General features: G+C 42.4%; 1 protein-coding gene and 1 long non-coding RNA gene across 4 annotated transcripts in view; one reads left to right on the plus strand and one right to left on the minus strand.

The window, feature by feature from the left end:
* Positions 1 to 23,455, plus strand: part of RORA (RAR related orphan receptor A) — a 535,368-nt gene that overhangs the window by 389,090 nt on the left and 122,823 nt on the right. The window lies entirely within an intron of this gene.
* The window catches only part of LOC141995193 (uncharacterized), a 49,615-nt gene continuing 26,533 nt past the window's right edge, over positions 374 to 23,455 (minus strand). The window contains exons 2-3 of the long non-coding RNA XR_012641272.1: positions 5,170 to 5,281; positions 374 to 547 (exon numbers count right to left, since the gene is read on the minus strand). This is a non-coding gene — a long non-coding RNA (uncharacterized LOC141995193). The remainder of the gene's footprint in view (positions 548 to 5,169; positions 5,282 to 23,455) is intronic.

Here is a 23,455-nt window from a genome sequence, read left to right on the forward strand (position 1 = left end):
GAATTACACTGCAGAGCAACACCAGCAAATTTCTAGTCCCAGGCTTTCTTCCAGAAATGTGCATCTGGTACTGCCCAGCCCTCTCCTGGACAACATAAGCTTGTATAAAGTCCGTCATTTATTATCAGAAAATGATATGCACAAATCTTGTTATCTCACATGGAGTTTCCCACACATTTCAATCCAAACGCACTGGTCTCGATAAAACAATAAAGCAAGTTTATTAACTACAGAAAGATAAATTTTAAGTGGTTACAAGTAATGAGGCATAAAAGTCAGAATGGGTTACAAAGAAATAAAAGGTAAAATGCAATTAACATCTAATTTAACAAGCTAGGTGAATTCATAGCAAAAGCCTTTCCCACCTCATTTTTTAACACTCTTACATGCTGAATTCCTTTCTGCTAGGATCCCTCTCCAGTCCAATGATGCTTCCTTTGTCCTTCAAGTGTTGTTAGTGCCATGAGTAGAGATGAAAGACGAGATATCCTGGGGCATCTGTTCTCCATTCTTATACCTTTTCCTTTTTTTTTAGAATCATCTCCAGCTGGGGTTTGGGAGACAGAAAATATGTGAGGATGGGAGTCTCAGACTCTTTCTTTGCCCAGGTGTAAATTTCTTGCTCACACCCTTTTTCCTGACAAAGAATGGCTGCTTAAAAAGGTGATAGTCCAATTGATTTGGGTGACACCTGGCTGAGGCCTTTTGTCTCTGAGGAACTGGTTTGTGGCTGCTTTCCCAGATTTGAAATATGTCTTAGTAACATCATACAGTAGAATCTTATAACTTTACATATAATGTTGCCATACATATTTTACCAGAACAATACAAATCAGTAAATATTGAGTTTTCAGATGATACCTTGCAAGGCAAAGTTTGTACAAAAGTTGTTATGGTCTTGAAAAAGGGTGGACATAGGGATACAGACTGTCAGCTGTTACCCTGAAGGAGTAACTCCAGAATGTATAAGCAATGGAATAAAGATGTGCAATGTATAGATCAGTGGTTCCCAAACTTGTTCCGCTGCTTCCACTCCCAGCAGCTCCCATTGGCTGGAGCAGCGAGCCACGGCCACTGGGAGCTGCGATCGGCCGAACCTGCGGACGCGGCAGGTAAACAAACGGGCCCGGCCCGCCAGGGGCTTTCCTTGCACAAGCGGCAGAACAAGTTTGGGAACCACTGATGTAGATCATATATTAACTTCTGTATTTTTTCAGATGGGGGAGACTGGAAGTTTTGCACATACTTCCATTAACTACACTAAGCCACACACAAAAATAACTAATTGTTGCAGCTGGGATAAATAATACGGATAGAGACTTTTTTGCTCTCTGGTCAGGCATCTAGAGTGCTAGTTTCATGTTGCGAAGTGAACATCTACAGTCAGCTGCAGTAAGTTATTTCAGATACTTGTAACGACTTATCCAGCTGAACAACAGAATGGACACACCCTCGAAGCACACTTCCTCCCCTCTCTGAAAGGTTTACCACTGACTTCAAAAGGCTGCACACAACAATGGTGCTAATCTAGCAGTTTTCTGGAAATTCAAATCAGACCTCCTTTAATCTCTGCATGCACCGTGCTCAATGGAGGCAGGGGAGCACTCTGGGGTTCTCAGATTTCAGAAAACCAGAATGTGGACTGAAGCCATTCAGAGATTTCCTTCTAGATATAGTAAGTGACCAACCTTCCCGCCAATTGTTTATCTTAAGAAGCTGATTCCTTATCTTTGTTATTGCTACTTTACAGATATGAAGGTGTGATATTAGCTGACTGTTGAAACAACTCTCACAGATAAGAGAAGCTTCCTGTTCCAAATCTTAACATATCTCTTCCTCTGGCCCCCTTTTCCTTTCCCCTCCCTCCATTGTCTGCTTGCAGATGGGAAATTTATGTAGCCTACCATACTTACTCCAGCTTTGCTTCCATTTGAATTGAATGAAAATGGACACATGGGAAGATATAATCCTAATTGCCCTTAAAGGACAAGGGTGGGCTTGAATGCCTTGATGAGAAACATAGTATATTAACTAAAAGAATATTTAGGGAAACAAATTTAGTAGCTTACACTTGACAACATCATCTGTCATCAAACATTCTCCTCATCCCATGTTAATCTGCTGTTGTCCCTTGACAGGATAGCAGATTGTACAAGGTAGTTTAAAATAGGAGTTCAGCTTCTGTTTTACAAATCAGCTGCTTTTCTTTTTCAAATGGAGGGATTCAAGGAGCCCCTGGAGTGTGCACAGAGTTTGGCCTACAGAAGCCACAATGTATGTAACCATTGTGACAAAGTTCCTCCTCTACCTTGGTGGGTCTTGCACTTATTGGCGGATTTGCTCACCTTGGAGCTTCACGGCAGCCCTCAGTTTGGCCATTTTCATGAACCCACAGTCCAGGTCAACTCCTCCTGTGTCTGACCAGGAGTTGGGAGGTTTGGGGGGAACCCGGGCCTGCCCTCTACTCCGGGTTCCAGCCCAGGGCCCTGTGGAATGCAGCTGTTTAGAGTGCCTCCTGGAACAACTGTGTGACAGCAACAACTCCCTGGGCTACTTCCCCATGGCCTCCTCCCAACACCTTCTTTATCCTCACCATAGGACCTTCCTCCTGGTGTCTGATAATGCTTGTACTCCTCAGTCCTCCAACAGTATGCATTCTCACTCTCAGCTCCTAGCACCTCTTGCTCCCAGCTCCTTACACGCGCACCACAAACTGAAGTGAGCTCCTTTTTAAACCCAGGTGCCCCGATTAGCCTGCCTTAATTGATTCTAGCAGCTTCTTGATTGGCTGCAGGTGTTCTAATCAGCCTGTCATCTTAATTGTCTTCAGAAGGTTCCTGATTGTTCTGGAACTTTCCCTGTTACCTTACCCAGGGAAAAGGGACCTACTTAGCCTGGGGCTAATGTATCTGCCTTCTGTTACTCTCCTGTAGCCATCTGGGCCGACCCTGTCACATCATATAGCCAAACTAAATCTGAATTGCCCCTTTTTTATTAGATATGGGCTAACCAGCTCAAAATAATACTCAGCTTTTGCAGTTTAATCCTCCCCCCGATCCCCAATGCACACTTTTCAGTTAGCTTGGTTTTTGTTTTTAATTATTTTTCAGTTTTGTGTCTCTGCACTCATGTTGCAGTCAGGAGCAGAAGCAAAACAGCAAACTCTTGCAAGGTTTCTAGTGCTCATGAGATTTGCAACCAAATTCTACAGGCATGATATGGTCAGATATTTGAGTGCTTGTTGAATCATAAAGAATCTTCTAAAACTTTGGAGGCTCACCCTTCATGAGTTTGTTAGAGCATTGTGAATTATATTCCTGTTTCAGGGGCTACAGTCTGGCTTTACTCTTTTATTAAGTTTCAGAGTAGCAGCCCTGTTAGTCTGTATCCACAAAAAAAAAAAAGGAGTACTTGTGGCACCTTAGAGACTAACAAATTTATATGAGCATAAGCTTATGCTCAAATAAATTTGTTAGTCTCTAAGGTGCCAAAAGTACTCCTTTTCTTTTGTTAAGGACTCACTCCCTTAATTCTCTTCAATACGCATTGTTAAGATTTGTATCTGTTTAGATGGAGGTTTGTACAAGAAATCTAATTTGGGCCTGAACAAAAGATTAATATAATTTTGCCTCTATTAGCATAATAGGAAATCCAGGGCGATCATTAAAGTACAGCTCATCCAGTCCATGTATCCACAAATAAAACTATCAGTAACTGGTCATTTCCCACCTCTGATTTCTATGATTCTTGGCCAGGAAATCTGGATTCTATTCCCAGTAAGGCAGAAACTTGCAAAACGATGTTGGGTAAGCCACTTAACCTCTCTTCCTCAGTTTCCCCAAGTGTAAATGGGGATAATTATCTATCACACAAGTGTTACAAGGCTTAAATATTTAAAGTGCTTTGAGATTATCAGATGGGAGGTGCTATGGAAGTGTTTAAAATAGAATAGCAAACAGCAGAATCAGTGGTAGGCCATATCAAATATAACAAGCTCTTATGAACAGAATGTCATTTGGGACATTGGTGCCTAAATTGAATATGGCTCTTAATTTTTTAAAATTCACTGGGCCAGATCCTTTAATTTCAGTGAAGCTCTGCCAGTTTATATCAGCATCTATACCACTAGCTGTAACTTGATTCATCCACCACTTCAATCGAGGTGGATGGTGAAGTAATATGGTTGCTTTTTAATGCAACAGTCTCAGCAAGCAAAATGAATCTACTTCTTAATTTTTCCTAGAAAAAACATTTCCATTATTGTACCCATGATTTCAGTGTGAGAGTCACATTAATGTCCATTTTCAGAGTAACAGCCATGTTAGTTTGTATTCACAAAAAGAAAAGGAGTACTTGTGGCACCTTAGAGACTAACCAATTTATTTGAGCATAAGCTTTTGTGAGCTACAGCTTATGCTCAAATAAATTGGATAGTCTCTAAGGTGCCACACGTACTCCTTTTCTTTTTATTAATGTCCATTATGTAACTTTGCTATGCATTACTGCCACTAAGCAGCTGTCTAGGAAAACACATGCTTCTAAATGCCTCTCAAGGAAATTAACATGGTTTCTTATCCTGTGGGCATATATAACAGGCACAGCACCTCCACTTTTCCATTGTGATGAAAAGGGAAAGGCTATTGGACTACTTGCCTGTTCTCTCAGTTACACACTGCTTCTCCCATCTGTAAATTATTAAACACTAGAGAAAAGAATCTGATCCAGTGCCTGTTGAAGACCGTAATCAAGTCCCATTGATGTTACTGGTGCAGTGTTTCCCTTTGTGCACCAAATGCATAACTCTAGATTCATTTTTTTCAATTTGATGAACAACAGAAAACATAGAATAACCAGAGTAGCTTGCAACATGCCTGCATATGTACCAGAAGAGAGAGATTTCTCAGGGTATGTCTTCAAATAAAAGATTTGTTCTTAAACTGAGTTAGCTAACACGGTTGAAAATAGCAACAACTCTGCTATTAGCTCTGGTTAGCAGCTTATGTTAAAGCCTATAGTGGAGCCTGGAGTTGAACTAAAGCTGCTAACCTGAGTTAAAAGACTTCACTGTTATTTTAACCCAAGTTAGGTAAGCTGAGTTAGGAAGACCCCTCTTTTTGCAGTGTAGACATACCCTCAGACTGAACAGGAAAAATAATCTACGTTGCTGACCTTGAATTAAAGGCCATTATGATATCCACTTTGTCTCGTAAATTTTCTGGGTTCCACGTTGCCTAATGTGAAATTTGTGTCAGGGATGAAATAGGTTGATCCAGGCATTTTTCTGTAAGGAGAAGAAGCCACCTGTTTAATTTACATATTTGGAAAATAGTAATAGAGAAACTATATATAGTTTGCATGATTCTTCAATTCCTCCTTCACTTAGGGCCTGATCCAAAGACTATTGAAATCTGTGGATAGATTCATGTTGACTTAAATGGACTTTGGATTAGGCCTCCAGTAGAAGTAATGTTTTAGAGTTAATAATGATAGGAGTAAGAAGTATTGTGCTTAGTGTTAAGCAGCCTCTGCTTTGTGCTTCCACTAAATTTTCTGCATAGCAAGATTTGTCCAATAGGGAATCTGCTATTTGCAGTGTGCATCCAAAGCTAAAATCCAGCAGTGTGAAAAGCCTTATAGCAAATAAACCATGCTACAGATTTGAGCTAAAAATTTCAAACTTAGGTTTCTAAAATTAGTCATCTGAACCCATCATTAGACAGCCTGAGAAAGTGTCAAGATCTAAGATTTCTTTCTCAGAATGTTAGATATCAAATTAGATTAGTAAAGAACTAATCTACTAGTTCATCTAGTCCATCCTGCTGTCACTACAGTACAATATAGGTGATGTTTGTACATTAGATTATGTGAATGAGATAAGCCAGAATTAGGAGAAATGGATTGGTTTAGTTATTTGCAGGATTTGGCTTTGGGTTTAGCAGACAGCAGTTATAGGTTGAATTATTGAGTATTAGTTTGACATTGGCAACTAGATGTAAAGTTTCAACACCCACTTAAAAGCTTTTTGGTTTGGTTTTTTGTTTTTTGTCTGGCTTCCCTCCAGCTTCCTCTTCAGCAGCTGTCATCAAATACACATGTATCATAGGATCAATACATTTTCAGGGTGCAAAATTAGTTTGTCCAAAGTGAAAAACCAGCTTAATCCAAAATACTAATTTGAAGTGGCATACCCAAAAATAACACTTAATAATAATTGTTATTTCATAGCTGTGTGATAAATCCAGCAGACATTTTTAATTGACTATTTTAATAGTCTTAGCACAACTTAGTCTTTTGTACTTTTAGCTTCTGACTCAAGGCAATTAAATGGGCAACCTCTTTGGTTGATTTTATCAAGAAATACGCTTGCCATATCTTTTGTTCATATCAGTCTTCATAATTTTTTTTTCTTGGCAACTTTTGTTACACTAACTTACAGCTATAGGGTGATAAAGACAAAGGGAAAAAATCTTCCAAAAAAGGAAGAATTGAAGCTTATTTACCATTTATCTGCCTAGATATTTTGTGCAGATCCTTTGTATTTGCATTGATCATGCGGTAAGTAGGGAGAGAAGCAATAGGTTCAGCTGGGGATCATTGCATGCAGCAAGAAGTCGCAACAAAAATGGAGAGGTAGCAGAGTAAAGGCTCCATCCTACAAGGTGCTGAGTGCTCTGGCCCTGATCCAGCAAAGCACTTAAGCTCATGCTTAACCTCAAGTACAACATAGACTGTACTTAACTTGCATACTTAAAGTTAAGCATGTGCTTAAGTGCTTTGTTGGATCAGGGCCAAAGCCCTCAGGATCTTGCAGAATAGCACCCTAAGAGCACTGCTGTAGGAATCTTCCTAGAACAGTAGCTACAGTAGATTTATATCAGATACTTTTCATAATCTTAATACTCTGTGGTTTTTTTATATTCCACTATCACTTATTATATAACTTTTCCCCATCCCATTTTCATGTTTGTGCCAAGAAATCCACTTTTGTTCTCCCTTACAAGAATTTTACCACTAGAGAAAGAAGATACTTTGTGGTAAGTGTTGGACATATTGATTGGCATATAGATAAGAGGAAGACTATAGGCCCAGTCTTGAGCCCAGTGGAGTCATTGTCAGAACTTCACTGAGAGCAGGATCATGCTCAGTAGCAAGCTACTATTCTTAACTTCTCGCCTGGCAGCACAAATTACCCCTTAACATGTTAGCATACTCTGTTTTAGTCACTGATTAAATTTTTTTAAAAAACTGTTTATTAAAGGAATTCTCATGAATAGGAGAAAAAACAAAACCTCATGCAGTAGGGACTGGTTTGCCATTTGTGTATAATATAATGCAGTCTTCCCAATGCGTGTTGATACAACCTTTATATTGCACTGTTCCATAGTGCATTCTCTCTAAATATTTTCCATTATAACATACAACCCTTCTGTCCTAAAATGCTTTTAAATAAAAATACTTTCCAAAAGTATCCTTATCCCAATTTTCTTTAAAGTAAAGATAGTTCTTTTACACCCTCAGTAGATTCACCACAAATGTAAAAGGCAGAATTTCTCCACTCCCACTAAGTATTTTGCTGGCGAGTGTGCTTGTTATACAGAGAAGCCATTTAATTCCAACCATGTGTTTCATGGAAACAAACATGTACAACACATTGTATTTCTATAAAAACACAATCTTATTAATTGGCAAACATTTTATGTTTTCATGACAGTCATCTTGAAATTGGCAAGTTAACTGTATCGGAGCATTTTATGATGTAAACTTAAACTGCCATATCATGTGTATTCAGATAGGAAAAGGTCTGAAGTCCCACACTCAAAGGAGGAAAAATAAGGCTCTTTTCAATTAGCAGACAGCGAGAAATTTAGGAGTGTTTGTTTACGAGGCTTCTATTAAGATAAGAGGAGCTCTTAATCTGAATATCCTGAGACATTAAAAGACAATAAGGAGGTGGCTTCAACGTCAAGACAAATAATTCATTTGTGCTTACTAAGGGCTGGCTATAAATATCAGTGCTTCCTGGTGGAGCTTGAGCTGTCTGTGCACATTTAACTTCAGCACTCAGCTCATGCATTACAGAAATTGCTTTTTTTTAAAAAAGGAAACTGGGGAGAAAATGGCTCTACATGACTCAACACCCTGTAGGCTACTGGAGCTGACTGATCTGAAGGACTGGAGCAAGGGGTTTGGCATTGCCTAACCATTGGGGAATTGTAACTGCAGGTTCTTGGATCAGATTGTAACAGGCTGAAAAGTTACTTTCAAAGTGGTTTGTGTCTGCTAGAACAGAAAGCCTGTTGGGTAACATTCTTAGCAAAAAAGTACTGTGTCAGTAGGGTAGAGCATGCTGAATGAACTGTGGTTATCAATAACTGGTCCTTGTTATGGGGAAACTACAACAAAATCAAAGCTTGCCATCAATTCACTGGCAGATATTTTCAGTATCAGATTGGTAGAGAGTAAGTAAGAAAAGTAAAAGATGCATATAAAACAAAGACCATGCAAGAGGAATAACAAGGAGAAATTTCGTCTTCACTGCCATAAAAAGGGAAATATTTGCACCAAACAAAAATAAAGCAAAGCCACATGTTTTGCATTAATATTGTTCAGTGTCTGATGTATTCCTTTTTACAAGTGCAGCGATAACATTTTACCTCAATACTGACTTTTTTGGTACTAGAGAAGGCAAAGAGAATATTTGCTTGGAAAATAAGAAACTAAAATCAGCTTCTCTTTTTTAAACTGTTCTCTGTTTGATAGTGCTGATGTTACTAGATTGATTACATTGTCACAGGATGTATTGAAAATGCATGTACAACACTGCAAAAATGCATGCATGCATAAATGATTATGCATAAATTGCACATGCATATATTGTGATTGTATATGCAGTCATGGCCATCTGAACATGGCAATATATATTAAAGCTCTAGCTATTAGCCTGTACAAGCATTTACTGTTTGTGTGGGGAATTATGCATGCACATGGTCAGATTGACTGAGCTATATTTTCACTTAGAAAATGTACAAACATTTTCTTATGTATGAGGCATTTTATGCACCACTTCTCTCCATAATACAGTGGATCAAATCAATGTTTTTTTCATCCCTGGTGAGCTGGGTTTAAATAGAATCTTTAAGTCTTCAAATGAAGAGTCTGTGGTACCTTCCTGTCTTTATTCAGTGGATGTTTGTTCTGATCACAAAACCAAAGAGAATTTAGCATAGCTGGGGGGGGGGGGGGGGGGAAGGCATAGGATTGCAGTCACATAGATCACAGCTCATGTGCACTGAGTAGAGCTTTGTATGAAGAGCTTGCTCAGCACCTGCTCAGGGCTCATGGGCCTCATTTGGGCAACTAGTTCCAAGTCGAGTCTGATCTGAAGCCCATGTGGCTACATGCGAGTGGACCCTGGTTTCCTCAGGGCTGCCAGTGACTCCAGTGGAGCTCTGTGTGAGCCCAGAGCTCCACCCACATGGAACAAGCTGCAGGATCTGAGCCTTACACTCACTTCCATGAGCACCATGTTTAAACACAACTCCCTGGAAGTTTAACTTCTGTCTTTGTGTTCATCTCCCGGCACCTCAAACCATAGTTAATGATAGACAGCCACCTTGCTGACAAGCTTAATGTTCCATGAAATCCTAGCCCTCAGGGCACATGCTGGTTATTTATTGTTACACACATAAACACAAAGCAGATAGTAAATTTGTCAATTTCAGATTTAGGTGACTGAAATGGGTGTTTGAAACTCTGATGGGGTAGTGAATGTTTATAGACATTGCCTAGCACCCATTTTTCATTTAATGGTACTGCTATATACTGTAGATATACCCCTGGATACCATGCAGTAGGCTCTGCCGACGGTGCTTTCTTGCAGTTGTTTTGTATTTGGGATCTTAAGCATTAGTATTTGGGTTTAACTTGGGAAGGGGATGTGTCATGTGTCAGTATTAAACATCACTGAATTTTAAGGCATCACTAACGATACATTTCAGAGTAACAGCCGTGTTAGTCTGTATTCGCAAAAAGGAAAGGAGTACTTGTGGCACCTTAGAGACTAACCAATTTATTTGAGCATAAGCTTTCGTGAGCTACAGCTCACTTCTTCGGATGCATACTGTGGAAAGTGTAGAAGATCTTTTTATACACACAAAGCATGAAAAAATACCTCCTCCCACCCCACTCTCCTGCTGGTAATAGCTTATCTAAAGCGATCACTCTCCTTACAATGTGTATGATAATCAAATTGGGCCATTTCCAGCACAAATCCAGGTTTTCTCACACACACACCCCCCCCCAACACACACACACACACACACACACAAACCCACTCTCCTGCTGGTAATAGCTTATCTAAAGTGACCAGTCTCCTTACAATGTGTATGATAATCAAGGTGGGCCATTTCCAGCACAAATCCAGGGTTTAACAAGAACATCCGGGGGGGGGGGGGGGGGCTAGGAAAAAACAAGGGGAAATAAGTTACCTTGCATAATGACTTAGCCACTCCCAGTCTCTATTCAAGCCTAAGTTAATTGTATCCAATTTGCAAATGAATTCCAATTCAACAGTTTCTCGCTGGAGTCTGGATTTGAAGTTTTTTTGTTGTAATATCGCAACTTTCATGTCTGTAATCGTGTGACCAGAGAGATTGAAGTGTTCTCCGACTGCTTTATGAATGTTATAATTCTTGACATCTGATTTGTGTCCATTTATTCTTTTACGTAGAGACTGTCCAGTTTGACCAATGTACATGGCAGAGGGGCATTGCTGGCACATGATGGCATATATCACATTGGTGGATGTGCAGGTGAACGAGCCTCTGATAGCGTGGCTGATGTGATTAGGCCCTACGATGGTGTCCCCTGAATAGATATGTGGACACAGTTGGCAACGGGCTTTGTTGCAAGGCTAGGTTCCTGGGTTAGTGGTTCTGTTGTGTGGCATGTGGTTGTTGGTGAGTATTTGCTTCAGGTTGGGGGGCTGTCTGTAGGCAAGGACTGGCCTGTCTCCCAGGATTTGTGAGAGTGTTGGGTCATCCTTCAGGATAGGTTGTAGATCCTTAATAATGCGTTGGAGGGGTTTTAGTTGGGGGCTGAAGGTGACGGCTAGTGGCGTTCTGTTATTTTCTTTGTTAGGCCTGTCCTGTAGTAGGTGACTTCTGGGAACTCTTCTGGCTCTATCAATCTGTTTCTTCACTTCCGCAGGTGGGGGTATTGTAGTTGTAAGAATGCTTGATAGAGATCTTGTAGGTGTTTGTCTCTGTCTGAGGGGCTGGAGCAAATGCGGTTGTATTGCAGAGCTTGGCTGTAGACGATGGATCGTGTGGTGTGGTCAACGATACATTATTTGATAATGAACCAGGATGGCAAGCTCACCTGAGCTGAACTGAACTGGTGACATAGAAGTGGAATACTTCTTCCTCTTTGTCTCCCTGAAAACTGCTGATTTTCTTGGTCTGACAGAATAATAGAGTGAAAACCTGGATTCTTAGCCTTGGCTAAAGGGCTGGGAGGAAGTATCGTGAGATCTAGCAACGTGTCTCTCATTTAACATTAATGGGAGCTGTGCCACTAACTCCCAACTGCACATTTCAGATGTACTCTTTCGTATCAGTGATGGACAAACCTAAAAGGTACCAGATGGAAACACCCAGAAGTCCAGATGGTGGTGATATCTGAATTGGGCTGGTAATTTCATAGGGGAATAATGGTTGTTCACCATTTGTCTTTTTCTTCCACAAGTCTCCTTGCTTTTTTCAAACACCTACATATGATCTGACCTCTTAGAGCTAGCTCACAAGACCACCACCCAGTTTGTGTCAATAGTAGCTGATGCCCAGAATAAGTGATAGTCCTGCAAGAAGCAAGCTGGTCTCTCCCTTCCCTCTCCTCCCCCACAGAGTAAACTAGGGTGACCAGATTGCAAGTGTAAAAAATCGGGGGTGGGGGGTAATAGATGCCTATATAAGAAAAAGCCCCCAAAATCAGGACTGCCCCTATAAAATCGGGACATCTGGTAACCCTAGAGTAAACTGATCATATATTCAGTGTGAAAATATGGGACAGCCTGGGGGGTGTCCATGACATCTGCACAAAAGGAGCCAACAAGGATATAGTTTATATAGATGTCCAACAATCCTTTAGTACGCTATGTCTCTGAGGAGTAACTGCAAAATCATATTGATATTGCCTCATTCATAATTAACCTGTCATTAAAGAGTCCTGGTGAGAGGTACATATAGGACACACTTTGCATACCACTTTACCAGAGCAAGATTTGTTATTTCAGGTTATTTCATCCTTTCTCCTTTGCTGTTTTCTTTGTATTTCTATTGTATAGGATATCAGGCACAAGAACACCAAACTTGCTCCAAAATATAGCAGAAGTGGCTGGAGTGAAAAGATATTTCCACAGGCCTATTAATTTTACCATAAGTTGGATATTGGCATACTTGTGAAAAAAGGGTATTTTAATGTCATTGGTGTATCATAGAAAAAGCATTTTCCTTTGGGGTATCGGATGGCCATTGAAATTAGGGACATAACATGATTTTCTCATGTACACATTTCAGTCCTAAACATTGTATTCCTTCACCACACTATATACTTGTTGCAAAGGTTCACTTTATGACACTGTGTTGGTCTCTGTTAGTCTTTAATTAAAGACGATCTAATATTTGTGAACCAGGAGGCTAGAGACATCTCAGGTATTTTGATTCCTCTTATCTTCTGTGATTTCAGGAGCTAAAATCTGACTTTTCTAATTTGATTGTCAACTACCCTCAAATTCATAAATACCGTACGTGTTTGATAACCCAAATTTACTGCAGCTACCTTAGAGAAACCCAGATTCATAACAATCTGACACTGAAAGTACGAAACAAAGTGCATTTTAAAAATGTATCTTGGAGAAGATTTCAACCAAGCCTTCAAGAGCTTTGTGTAAACCTCATGATCAATTTTGTTAGCTATTGAATATTGTGACCTGCACAAGAGTTTTTGTCTGGTTATTCAAGGGTCAACTGAGAGGGGAAACTCAAGTACAGAAATATAATGTTTCTCAGATTTCTAACTAAGTGGAATATAGCTGTCTTTTCATCTGGGTTTTACATGCTTACTTGCAGATATCTGCTCTATGTTTGACTTTTATGTTTCCTTTCCTTAACAGTACATTCATTTAATCCAAAAGTGAAGACGTTAAATGGTAAAAAAGTAGGAAGAGTAATTCTACTTCACATAGAATCCGAGAATTTGATGGTCCAAGATCACACAGATGGCAAAAATGAATCCAGGATCCTTCTCTCTCCACACCCTACATCAAAAGCTGATGCACAATGCCGATGAGCTTCTCATTTTACATTGTTATTGCAGTGATATAACCAGTTGAACCTCTCAGCAAAGAGGCAACAATATTTTCCTGACAATCAACATAGTGTTTCCATGTATAATGAAAGTACCAGTTTTATCTCACACTCCAGCAGTCAACTTCTTGTAACCTACTGCCTAAATCAATTACCTCTTAAATGTGAGTTAACCTTCCCATGTGATCCTACTTTCCCTCAAGATTCATTGTAACCTCGTTTGCCTATCTACACTAAACCTATTGTTTCATACCTAAGTTGCTGTACTCCGAGATTTATCCAGCTCTGAGTGTGCTGTGTTGTGTTTCCATTGATGGGCATCCCCATTGCCCAGGCATCTGTGCACACTATCTCCTGTGCACATTGATTGTGCTCCACCCTACTTGTGTCTGCGTACGGGAGGGCAAACAGCATGTGCTCATGATTTTACTTTCCTTTCCCCCCCGACACTCTAGTTTGTGGGAGCACATTGTTCTGTAGCTCATCAGGCACTGCAGAACGATTAGCCACAAAGTTGCAGCATCTGAAAGATGATTAATCAGACAACATTAACTTGTGTTGATGATACTACTCAGTGAATTATGAGTAGTCTCCAAGGGCACTACGTCTGCCTGCTGCTTGCCTTCTAAAACCAGTGTCCCCAGAGTCCCCTCAATGGTTGCCCACTCTGGCACATATATCCCCCATCCAAATTCCAGAGAGAGACATACAGTTGGTGAGTACAATCGAACCATGGCCTACTTGAATGTAGCAGTTCATGAGAACTCTCAGACCTTCCACATGCACGCCTGAAATCTTCCAAGCCTTTTTCTGAGATCGGACTGCAACTCTGAAAGCATCTTCATTCAATCCTGAAGCACGCTGGAAAAAATTCTGGGCTAATGCTAATGTCCCAAACCGAACACCTGATTACCAACCCCACAAAAAGAACTTTCAAGCTTCAATCTACCCTGGAAACAATGGTCCACATTGAATCATTTCAGAACATCACGTGGCAGAGGCTGTCATCTTTTTACATCACTTGAAGATGAGAGAGAACACCCAGTATGATGATGGACACCAATCACAAACTATGGACCACATTATAAATGAATGCCTGCTTTGATTGTTTGCTGGTGGTATCTCAGGCTAGCGTAGCCACTTTAAGCCAACAGGAGAGAGCTCTCCCGTCAACTTAATTAATCTACCTCCATCGAGGAGCGGCAGCTATGTTGGCTGGAGAAGCTCTCCTGCTAACATAACGCTCTTCACACCGGCGCTTAGGTCGCTGTAACTTATGTCACTTGGGGGCGTGGCTTATTCAAATCCCTGAGCAACGTAAATTATACTGACATAAGTGGTAGTGTAGACATAGCCTCAGACTTAGACCATCCCACTTCCGAAACTATTCACTGGCTCACTAATCTGGATTTGGTTCTTTGAACATTTTTTTCATACGGCAAGAGAGGTGATTAGCAGAGTCCCATCCTTCTCTGGCTCAGATTCACCAGGGAACTTAAGATCTCTCCTGAACCAGAGTTTTGTCTGCATATTACCAGGTGCACTGAGCCATTTGTAATGGTGCTTTAGAGTATGCATCAGTTATTTGAATATTAGTGGCTCCAAAATAAGTCCCTGTCTGCTTCCTGGAACAGGTTTATGTTTTCAAAAGAAGCCCAAAGTTAAAATCATAAGCCAGTTTGCTTGTTCTAAACCATTATCCCACAAGTTGACCCCTCTGTTCAGTTAATCTTAGCATGGTTTCCTCAAAGAATGTGATAGGATTTTTTTTCTGAGTACTCTGCTATAAAAACCAGGGCCTATCTACACTTCAAGAAGACACACTAATGTGCTGTAGTTAATGCTGTTTTCATTTTTGTACCCTTGTTCATCTCTAGGTATCTAAGAGTTTTATATGGAGGCAATGAAGTTGTATCCCCATTGTACAGATGGGGAAGTTGAGGCACTGCGAGGCTAGATTACTTGCTCAAGGTCACACAGCAAGTCAGTGGCTGATGTGGGAAAAGATCTTAGGTCCTATGCACTGCATGACGCTACCACTGTAGTAGATGCTATCCAGGTGTCCATGCATAGGAAATACATGACTTTATAACTGTGGTTTAGCTTAAAAAAATGCTTTTTCTGTGGAAACTTCATGCATGAAGTAGCCACAAGATCTGACCTTATCTGGGCTAGGCAAATGTTCTGAAACTAAACCCATTATAACCATGCAGGTGTTATCCATGTTGCGACCCTAGTACAAAGCTCCACCACTGTTTTGAGCATCTTGTCAATGAAACCTAGTCAGAGCAAATCCAATGGACACGTTCTACTGCTGCAGCCATGGGAGTGGCTCCCAACCTGGCTAACTCCAGTGCAGCTGCACCAATAGGAATCTTTTGTAAATGTATCTAGGGTAGGCAAGGCTAAAGCTAAAGTGGTAATGCACACTACTATATATGGTAGTTTTTATATGTACTCCCAATGGTCTGTACCTAAGACCTCACCTCTTAAGGAAACTAGTCTTTCTGTGTGCAAGGATTTCTCCAAAGTCAACTCAGGTGCACAATTTTTGAGGGGGAAAACAAGCTTGTAGAAACTTCCAGAGAACGTTTTCCATGAAGCTAAGGGCTTGTTAACATGCATCAGCAGGGTACATATGGACAGTAGGAATGTGGCAGGCTAGTGCAAGGTAGATTCACACCTTAGTTTGCTGCAATCTAATTGTTTGTGTAGACAAGATGTAATTACTCTGACAGCTTCTGTTACGCTTAAGATCGCTTTAGAAGGCTAGCACTGGAGAGACATGAAAATGAATACCTTTCAAAAGGCTTTCCTCAAAATCTTAAAAAGTCAATGTAATTTCCAAATAAAATGTTTAAAAGATCCAAATACAGGCAAATGGGAAGTTAATCCAAAATTTACAGAATATATCAGGGCACTAATAATAGTGAAAATAGTTGCCAAGACTTAATTTACACAGTATTCTGAAATTTTCCTCTGATATTTCCAGATCATACCACAAATGATTTGACCCCCTCTGTTTAGCTACTACAAGCCCATCTCAGGACTATTCTTCCATTACAGAAAGGGTTGATCTTAGTTTAGTACTCATTTTTAGTAGGTTCATATAGGTCCCATTTAGTGTTACAATAGATTTTCCCAACCCCCTACCTCCCTCTCCCCATTAACTTGTTAAAGGGTCATTAAGAAGCATCCCCTGGAGTGCTGACTATGAAAAGAGACAAAGAAAAGGGACAAAGATAAACACAAATGGAGGGGCTAAGGAGGTTCATTCTACAGAAAGATTATAATTGTTGCCTCAGTTAACCCATTGTTTTCTGAAACAAAAATCACTGAAACTGATTGTGTGGCTATCCAAACCCGAGTCCATCATTCTGTAGGATCCATAACCTTACCTGGAACATGGGCTCCTGGAGCAATCCTGCTTTGCTAAAAGTGTGGGGGGAAAGAAGCCAGCATGTTGGGAAGTCTCAAATCCCTTCTACTGCAGGCTCTTGTGCTTCTTATTTTTCAGAGGACGTTGCCAGGGAGGAGAACGTGCTGTCTAAAGCAGGTGTTCTCCACCTTTTTCTTTCTGAGGCCTCCCCAACATGCTATAAAAATTCCACGGCCCATCTGTGCCACAACAGCTGGTTTTCTGCATATAAAAGCCAGGGCCAGCGTTAGGCGGTAGCAAGTAGGGCAATTGCCCGGGGTCCCACGCCACAGGGGGCCCTGTGAATCTAAGTTGATTCGGCTTCAGCCCTGGGTGGCAGGGCCTGGCGCCCTGACCTTCAGCCCCAGGAGGTGGGGCTTTGGCTTTCTGCCCTGGGCCCCATGAAGTCTGTCAGCCCTGATTGGTGGACACCCTGAAATCTGCTCTTGGCCCCCCAGTGGGCCCCAGACCACTGCTCTAAAGGACTGTGGATGAGGGAAAACTTGTGAACATATACAGGCAGGGGCTTGGAGTGACTCACCTGCTTGAAAAGAGGCCTTTGTCTGTGTATTAAAGACTTCGTGGATCAAGACCAGTAACCACTTTGAGAAATTAGACTTGTATTATTATTATGTATTGGTGTAATAGACATTATTAGAAATTATTACGTATTGGTGTAATAGACTGCTTTGCCTCTGTTCCTCTTTATCCTACTACTTTCCTCGCAGGCAGGATGATAGGATTCACTGCTGCGGCTAGTAGCAGGGTATAACCAGGAAGACACTAACTGGAGAGCAAAGCTAAAGGAAGCTGATCAACTAAGGGAAAAGGCATTTTTTAGTGAGATAGAACTGGTGACACTTACATACCCTCAGTGACTGACTAACCTTATGGATAAATGACATTTGTGTTAAAGCCACACCATGCTCTGCTCATCAGTCCAGCTGTGAGAGCTAACAGTATACAACTCCTGAAAACCCCAATATGTGCTCCAGCAAAATCAGCCATGGCTTTCCCAATTTGTTTTTGGGTAAAAAACCAGTCAGGCTTTTTTCCCCTTTTAAGTCAGATGTCCTTTATACACCACAAAATAGTGAAAAGGGCCCAACTGTTTACAAAAAAAAAAAAATCCCTCAAAGGTCACCTTTAAGACTCCAGCCCTTATTCTTTTTGCCAGTCAGATAATTATTTTTCACTCTCAATTGCTGTGCCTGCCCTACAACCAGTTAATGAATGCTGCATGATAAACGGAAGTAGGCAGCTGGATAAGACTAGTACAGGTGAGGAAGAGGGCTTCACTTAAGTAGGAGATAACGAGCATGAGAACTTGTTGTTTGCCTAAATACCACCATCCATTCCCTCCTCAGCTTGCTCCAACCCCCAGCTCCTGCATTTGGTCACTCTTCCTTTCTTAGGGCATGGCTACACTGGAAACTTCAAAGCGCTACCGTGGGAGCGCTCCCACGGCAGCGCTCTGAAGTGCGAGTGTGGTCGCGTGCACTCTGAGCACTGGGAGAGAGCTCTCCCAGCGCTCCTGGTGATCCACCTCCACGAGGGGATTAGCACGGCTCCCAGTGCTCGGAGCCTGTTTACACTAGTGCTTTAAAGCGCTCTGACTTGCTGCGCTCAGGGGGGTGATTTTTCACACCCCTGGGCCAGCAAGTTAGAGCGCTATAAAATGTCAGTGTAGCCAAGCCCTTAGTCATGCCCATTTTGTCCTTGTTTAACCGGCAATGGTAAGGCCATTAAAAAGTAAAAGGCAACCTCATCAGGGGAAGAGCTGGAGGATCCGCAGAGTGAAGCATCCTCCCCTTCCCCACAGCCCAGCTCTAAGCATCCTTGCCTTTTCTGTGTGCTGTTGTGCAGCTTCCTGTTGGAAGAGGATTCTGTGGAGAGAGTAGTCACTGCTCCTCTGCATCCTCTGAATCCGTCTCCTTCCCTGAGTCTCGTTCCCTCCTTCCTCAACAGAACTGCACCAGTTCCAGTGCCAAGGGACACACCGCACCATGCCACTGGGGGTCAGAACAGGAATTGTCCTTAACAGCAGCCTAAAGAACTCTGAGAACCAAGGAAATGATCGTACGTCTTCCACCTCCACTGCCACCGCCTGCATTAAACACCTGTATTCTAGACAAGTCTCAGGATATGCATCAGAAATGTGCACTTGTCACAGGCAAGTTTAATGGCCCTGGCGCTAAAAATAAGTTAATGTATCACATTACTGTCCAAGTTGGGATTTTCAAGAGAAACCTACAAATAAAATATCTCCCTTGCCTAGCAGCAAGCTCTGAAATTGCAATTTTGGGGTGACTGTGCAGCTGCATTATTGAAGCAGGCACTAAGTCATCAAGCGATCAGTGTTCTGCAAAGTCATAGCGGTAGAGACAAATGACTAGGTGACAGGAACTATTAAAAAGCAAGCTGGGGGCCATGAAATACGTTGTGTGTTTCGTTAACCTGCTTGACACATAGGAAGGAAATGGTGTCTAAAGGGTTCTGCGCCTGCTAACCAAAGCATTAATCATAGAGATATGGCAAAGAGTGAGTTAGTGAGATGGTTATCAGGGACCCAGAACAAGATTTGACTTCATGTAGTGACTTTCTTGAATCACAGCCAAAATGATTTAAGCTGGAATTTTCAAAGGAATCTATAGTGTCCCGCTGTCACTGAATTCCATTGGAATTTGGGTGCATATTGCTCTTAGACTTCTATGAAAAACCCCACCTTAATCTTTTAAAAGGGTATTTGAAATGGCAGATGTCACAACCTGAACAGCTTCCAGACAGAGATGTGATAGGAACATACTGTACACTAGCAAGTACAGGCAAGCAATAGCTCCAGAATCTCTGCCAAAAAGCGAATGAGAGCACGTTTGACCATAGCCCTTTCTCCAGCTTGGTCAAAGGAATATCTGTTTCCAGTTGTCTTATGGTCACCAACTATGAAATGGAGGTATAAAAGCAACAGCCCCCGTATGAGGAACTAAAGGGCAAATTGTCACAAGTTATTTGATGGGTAAGGCGTGAAGATTGAATGCACTCCTCTTCGTACTGGACACACCCTGCGTTTGCATATACAAGTTGGTATTTTGCATGAATAAATGGACTGATGGCATGTGCCCATGTCCACAATTGGCCAATGGGAGGACATGTTTTGTGAATCCCACCTACTTGGATATTTGAAACCCCTCCCATCACCACCACCCCCGCAACTATAATTCCGTATGAGTAATAGTTAAATGTAGTTGCCAGTGAACCATGAAGAGATTCTGTCAGGTCCAAACCCCAGATATGTAAAAATAAACCCACAAAAGGGCCTCATATCCACAGTACAAATGGGTCATGGTCTCCCACATCTTTTGGAAGCATTGATCCTTTATGACCCATTCTGCCTGTGGCTGCACATTGCCCTCTCTCTTAGAGTGAAAGACAGGCATGGAATGGGAGTTAACGTTACATCCACAAGGCTCCACCATGAGCTTGCCCCAAAGAGCTGTGCCCTGTTGCCATCTGCCCACATGAGCTGCTGAGCCTTGACACTGTGAAGGGGGGTTTATGTGAAATCCAGTGCAAGGTATGGTTTAGGGAACAGAAGAGCTTGTAGCAAAGAGGCTGCTCCTTCTTTTGAGTTCACATCCCATCTCCTTCCACTGTCACTCCTTTTGCCTAGGTGAAGGCAAGCATTGGGCCCTATGTCCTAACTCAGAGATATCTCCCCCAGAGTAAGAATTCAAGGATTTATAACAGCATTGTGAAGTTAAATATACTGTGTACAATGGTAACACTTTATTTATGTGCTGACAGTAAGTCTGGTGCTGCACCAGACACAAGAAACATACTGTTCTGCCCTGAAGAGTTCACAAAGTAAACAAGACAGAGTAGAGATGAGGCACTTGGAAACCATAGCGTGAATGACTAGGAATTCTAAAGAAGTTATACTGTACAGTTCTTTCCCCAAATTAGGATTGTGCCGAATGGGATGTAGGCCCCAGACTTTCAGCTGGGCACACTCCTGAGGCTGCTATTGTAATCACGAGCTAAGAGTTGGATATCACTTTTCTACCCTGGACCAACTATTGTCTTAAGCACTTTGAAGGTGGGGCACAGATATTGCAAAAGGGCAGAGGTCCAGTCTTGATCCATTCTTGGAGGCTGGTGGAAAGAACCAACAAACTGCCAGGCAGCCTAGAGGAAAAGGTCTGTTCATCAGAGTGGCCCCATTGATAGTCTGGAAAAACTCTCTAGTCTTTTGATCTCCACTCTTGATACAATGGCCCCCAAATGTCCTCTCTGCCAGCTTTGTCACTTTAGGTCACAGGACTGGAAGCAGAAATAAGAGGGAAGAGGATTCTCTTGGTTTCTGCAGAACATCATAGCCCACAAATGTACTTTAGAAATCATTTGAGTGTAGGACCATTCAACTACAAGCACAAGCAAATTTATGAACGTCTTATTCTCCCTACCCCATTGCTTGTTACCTCTTTTACTGCATTGTATCTAAACTTACACTGGAAGATCTTCAGGGCAGGGGTGTGTTTTTAAACTGGCTAGCACACTTCCAATGCTATACAAGATTCTCCTGAGGGCATTCTGTGCCAAAAAACTAAAAATTCTGCGCACAGTATTTTAAAATTCTGCAAGTTTTATTTGTCAATAAATGCAGAGGCTCCAGCATGGCAGTGGGGAGCACAGGCCACTGTCTATATCAGTGGTTCCCAAACTAGGGGCGCTGCTTGTTCAGGGAAAGCCCTTGGTGGGCTGGGCCGGTTTGTTTACCTGCCGCGTTTGCAAGTTCGGGAAGTGGCGTGGGCCAAGGGACGTGCTGGCCGCCCTTCCCACAGCCCCAGGCAAATAGGGGCTGTGGGAAGGGTGGCCAGCACGTCCCTTGGCCCGCGCCACTTCCCGCAGCCCCCATTGGCCGAGAACAGCGAACCGCGGCCACTGGGAGCTGCGATCGGCCGAACCTGCGGACGCGGCAGGTAAACAAACTGGCCCGGCCCACCAGGGGCTTTCCCTGAACAAGCGGTGCCCCTAGTTTGGGAACCACTGGTCCATATGAAGGTGGGAGATCACCCTGCAGCCTCCCCACCCCCGGGACATGGACTCAATGGTGAGGCTGAACCTGACCCTGACACAGCACAAGGCCTGAGCCTGCCCCCAGAAACACCCTGAGGCCCAGCCCCCCTGCGCCAGGCACATCTGGTGTGGGGCAGGCAGGCTCCAAGTGTGGAAGGGCTCAGTGTGGGGGGATCCAGGTGTGGGGTGAGAGGATTCAGTGCGGGACAATCTGGGTGCAGACAGCTCAGTGGGGGGGGTCTAGGTTTGGAGGGATGTGGATGCAAAGAGGCTCGTTGGGGGGGTTCAAGGTGCAGGGGCAATGGGACTCTGCAAGAGCTTCCAGGTGAAAGTGGTTGGGGGTCAGCGGAGGGGTCTGGGTGTGGGGGGTCTCAGCAGAGGGGTCTGAGTGCTGGGGGAGTGTGAGTGGGTGGGGTGAGGATCTGGGTGCAGCTAGTTGGGGGTCAGTGGCATGGGGGTCTGGATGTGGGGCTCATCAGGTGGGGGTTTGAGTGCAGGGAGCTCAGTGAGGGTGGTCTAGGTGCAGGTATGGGGGGCCAGAGGCAGAGGGTCTGGGTATAGGGGGGCTCCAGATAGAGGGGTTAAGGTTCACCAGGGCCTGATGAAATGCATCCTAGAATACTCAAGGAGCTGACTTAGGAGATATCTGAGCCATTAGCAATTATCTTTGAAAAGTCATGGAAGATGGGAGACATTCCAGAAGACTGGAAAAGGACAAATATTGTGCCCATCTATAAAAAGGGAAATAAGGACAACCCGGGGAATTACAGAGCAGTCAGCTTAACTTCTGTACCTGGAAAGATAATGGAGCAAATAATTAAGCAATCAATTTGCAAATACCTAGAAGATAATAAGGTGATAAATAACAGTCAGCATGGATTTGTCAAGAACAAATTGTGTCAAACCAACCTGTTAGCTTTCTTTGACAGGGTAACAAGCCTTGTGGCTAGGGGGGAAGCGGTAGATGTGGTATATATTGAATTTAGTAAGGCTTTTGATACTGTCTTGCATGACCTTCTCCTAAACAAACTAGGGAAATACAACCTAGATGGAGCTATAAGCTATAAGGTGGGTGCATAACTGGTTGGAAGATCGTTCCCAGAGAGTAATCAGTGGTTCACGGTCATGCTGGAAGGGCATAACGAGTGGGGTCCTGCAGGGATCGGTTCTGGGTCCGGTTCTGTTCAATATCTTCATCGATGATTTAGATAATGGCATAGAGAGTACACTTATAAAGTTGGCGGATGATACCAAGCTGGAAGGGGTTGCAAGTGCTTTGGAGGATAGGATTAAAATTCAAAATAATCTGGGCAAACTGGAGAAATGATCTGAAGTAAATAGGATGAAATTCAATAAGGACAAATGCAAAGTATTCCACTTAGGAAGGAACAATCAGTTGCACACATACAAAATGGGAAATGACTGTCGAGGAAGGAGTACTGTGGAAAGGGATCTGGGGGTCATAGTGGATCACAAGCTAAATATGAGTGAACAGTGTAAAGCTGTTGCAACAAAAAAAAGCAAACATCATTCTGGGATGTATTAGCAGGAGTATTGTAAGCAAGACACGAGAAGTAATTGTTTTGCTCTACTCCAC

Source organism: Natator depressus, chromosome 10 (assembly GCF_965152275.1).
Source record: "Natator depressus isolate rNatDep1 chromosome 10, rNatDep2.hap1, whole genome shotgun sequence".
Taxonomy (NCBI): domain Eukaryota; kingdom Metazoa; phylum Chordata; order Testudines; family Cheloniidae; genus Natator; species Natator depressus.